Raw genomic sequence first — 3736 nt, 5'->3', positions numbered from 1 at the left:
ATACACACGCACCTGGAAGATGTAAACAAATGCTGAACTGGCAGATCTCTACACGTAAGGGTATCAAATATTGCAAGGGTGAGCAAAGTGACCGCAGAATGACCGAGGATTCCTAGGAGCAGTGGGAACCATCATAGTACAAGAGCCGGGAAGAAAAAAGGCAGTTATCTCACCCCAATTTTTGATTACTTAATTGAAAATTATGTATAGTTATTAGTCAGAACTGATGAGTCTGCCAAGTATAGGTAGGGAGAATAAAAAATGGTGGCTGTTTCAAAATCTTAATAAAACATTATTTTTTCATTCGGAGCTCTATATCTTAAAAACTAACAACAACACTAGAAAATCTATGAGAACATTATTTAAAGAAGAATAAATTTGATGAAATATTTGCTCTAAAAGACCTATTTACGTCTAATAGTTCTCGAGATATAGCTTTTTAAAAAGCAAAATTTCTTAAAAATCTACTGAAAGATTAGTAGTTAGTTAATTTATTTTGAGTAATCAATATGTGACGTACAGATGTCTATTAGCACTCACATTAAAGCTAGTTTAATGGACTATAATGTAGTTTATGACCTTTACCTTCAGGAATAGCAGTTTTCATGATATTTGCTAAAATAAATTGATTTATAATTGTTCGGACAATAAGTTTGATTTCTGAAAAAAATCATTTCACAGATGTCTGCCAGCGTCAGTCAGTCTCAAATTAAAGCAAGTTAAATTGACTACAAAATAGTTAATATATTTATCTTGGTAGGAGTACTAGTTTTTATGATATTTGACAAAATATATTCACAAAATGTTAATTTCTAGTTGTTCGTATAAAATATTAGATTTTTGAAAAAATATATCTCTAGATCCATAAGTCGCACATATGTCTTCCAGCACTTAAAATAAAGGAAATTTAACTTACTATAAACTAGTTTATGACCCTTATGTTCATAGGGGCAGTAGTTTTTATGATATTCACAGATGAATATAAATTTCGCAAATGAAAATTTGTCCGAACAACTATAAATCAATTTATTTTAGCAAATTCCATGTAAACTAGTACTCCAACGAAGATAAACATCATAATATACTAGCTTTAATATGAGTGCTAATAAACTTCTGTACGTCAAATGATTTTTGAGATATAAATTTTTCAAAATAAAATCGCTAACTACTGATCTTTCAGTACGTCCCATACAACATTTTTATGTAATTTTGGTTTTTAAAAAGCTGTATCTCGAAAAATATTTAACGTATATAATTCTATTAGGGCTCATATTTTAGAAAATTTACTCTTCTTTAAATGACGTTCTCTTATGTTTTCTTCTGCTGTTCCTACTATTAAAGATATAGAGCTCTAAATGAAAAATAAGTTTTTTTATCGATATGAAACAGCTGCCATTTTTTATTCGCCCTACCTATACTTGGCAGACTCATCAGTTTTGACTGGTAATTAAAAATAGTTTTCATTAAAGTAATCAAAGATTGGGGTGAGATAACTGCCTTTTTTCTCCTCCTGGGAACTTGTACTATTAGAGGGGACTGGCGGACGAAGTTGCGGGAGGCCTTGACTCTACAAGAGTTGTAGCGCCACAGATGATGACGATGATGATATACCTTACCTATTTCATTTGTTCTTTTTTGCCAAAAAAGTTTTCATCAGCTAAACTTAAATTTGTACGACCTATTTTTATTATTACGCTTTATAAGTAAAGTAAAATATTACCTGGTGATCAATAAAAACTTTATTATACAGAAGAGATTTTAGTGAACATTCTTTCAGGAATCTAGATTTTTAAATAATAAAAATTACAAAAAAAAAATAATACGTGTATTTCAAAATTCCTATTCCTTCTTGACATTTATTAGCTTATTTATGCATCAATCGGAATCCTTAGAGTTATCACAGATTATCATAAGCCCTGTTGAACTAAAAAAGAAAATAATAACAAAATGAATGTTTAAAATAAATTTAAATTTTATATTATCGAAATAATAAAATATAAAGATGTTTCTTACATGCCGGATTCATTACACAGACAACAGCTACTTGGACGAACACTACAAACCACTTCTGATGGTTGACAACATGATCCTTCAATACATTTAGTCACTGAAGGGCCCGATTTCTGTACCATATAATTATCTATATATTAAAAATTATAATTGTTAATTATTTAGTTAACGCACAATTAATAATTATTATCTTTAACTAATATTATTATTTTGAATTACCTGCCTCGCCGTTGTGATATACCTTTTCTCGATGGCCAAGATAGAATGATGTGGTGCAAGAGATGAAGAAAAAAAGTGCTAAAACTGCTTGGGGTTTAACCATAATTCTCATACTTCGTCGACTTAAGCAATATTGGTGCAAAATATCTGCATTCTATATGAAGACTTGATAACCGCAAAGATTAAAAATGGCTCATATCTGTGAGTGACGTGTTAATCTAGTCCCAATAAATTATTAATCTTAAAGTTATTCTGACGTAAGAAAGGAAGGCCAGACCGAGAGAGAGCGATGTTTTGTCGAGTGCGCCCAGAATATCAAAATCCATATTGAAAATAGAGGAAACTGGCTGGACGAGAGTTACTTACAATCGCCCGAGGAATAATTCAGTTTCTTGGAGAAAAAGAGAGCTCTAGGAGAGTGCGAAAGAAAGGGTAGGAACCTCGAAGAGAAGAATGGGGGAATGAAATCAAGTTTAATGTTTCGAATAATTAATTGAGGGATATATAGCGATGATATGTCCTTGTGTGTTTAGACGAGGCAAATCGAACCAGGAAGAACCGATGGAATTTAATACCCTGCGTGGATGGAGGAGTGCCGATCATTGCGTCCCCTAATTTTCAGATACCGTTCGCATTCACGACAGAAGCCAGTGAATATGCGCTAGGAACGGTGCTTTTGCAGGAACACGAAAAGGGGGAACGTCCCAATGCCTGCACTATTAGACATCTTACGGAAACGGTTGCCCGTTATAGTGCTTTGAAACAAGAGTTGGGAATTGTGTAGGTGGTGGACAACTTGTGACTCTCCTTTTTCGGAAGAAGATTTCGGCTCCACACTAACCACAGAACCCTTCAGTGCGTTGGGAAACTAAAACAATCATTGGTAAGGATCATTGGAAGGGCCTTTTGGGCCAATATAATATGGATAATGCCTACAAACCAGGAAAAGAAAATGTTGTGCCAGATTTTTTTTGTGCAGAAATTTGTGGAGCCTTGGATTGGTGGAGGTAGGCTGTTATCTCACTCCAATTTGTGATTACTTTAATAAAAATTACTAGTCAAAACTGATGAGTTTGCCAAGCATAGGTAGGAGAAATAAGAAATGGCGGCTGTTTCAAAACCTTAAAAAAACATTAATTTTTAATTCGGAGCTCTATATTATAAAAAATACCAACAACAATACAAAATCTCAAAAGAACATTATTTAAAGAAGAGTAAATTTGCTGAAATACTAGCCTTAATAGAGATATTTACGTCCAATAGTTCTCAAGATATAGCCTTTTATAAGAAACATTTCATAAAAATGTCCTGAAATATCGGTAGTTAGTTAATTTATTTTGAGAAATCTCTATCTCAGGAACCATGTGACGTACAGATGTCCATTAGCACTCAAATTAAAGTTAGTTTAATGGACTATAAAGTAGTTTATTAACTTTACCTTCGTTGGAATAGTAGTTTTCATATATTTGCTAAAATAAATTCATTCATAATTGTTAGAACAATAAGT

General features: G+C 32.5%; 1 long non-coding RNA gene across 1 annotated transcript; it reads right to left on the bottom strand.

The window, feature by feature from the left end:
- Positions 1–1810: 1810 nt before the first annotated feature.
- LOC136797067 (uncharacterized) lies at positions 1811–3711 on the bottom strand. The gene is made up of 3 exons (XR_010844865.1): positions 2230–3711; positions 2014–2140; positions 1811–1924 (listed from the first exon to the last, which is right to left on the bottom strand). It is a non-coding gene; the product is annotated as an uncharacterized lncRNA (long non-coding RNA).
- Between the last annotated feature and the right edge of the window lie 25 nt (positions 3712–3736).

Source organism: Halyomorpha halys, unplaced genomic scaffold (genome assembly GCF_000696795.3).
Source record: "Halyomorpha halys isolate HHAL.00 unplaced genomic scaffold, Hhal_1.1 Scaffold236.1, whole genome shotgun sequence".
Taxonomy (NCBI): domain Eukaryota; kingdom Metazoa; phylum Arthropoda; class Insecta; order Hemiptera; family Pentatomidae; genus Halyomorpha; species Halyomorpha halys.
The sequence above is the reverse complement of the archived record's forward strand: the minus strand, read 5'-3'. Positions and strand labels throughout refer to the sequence as shown.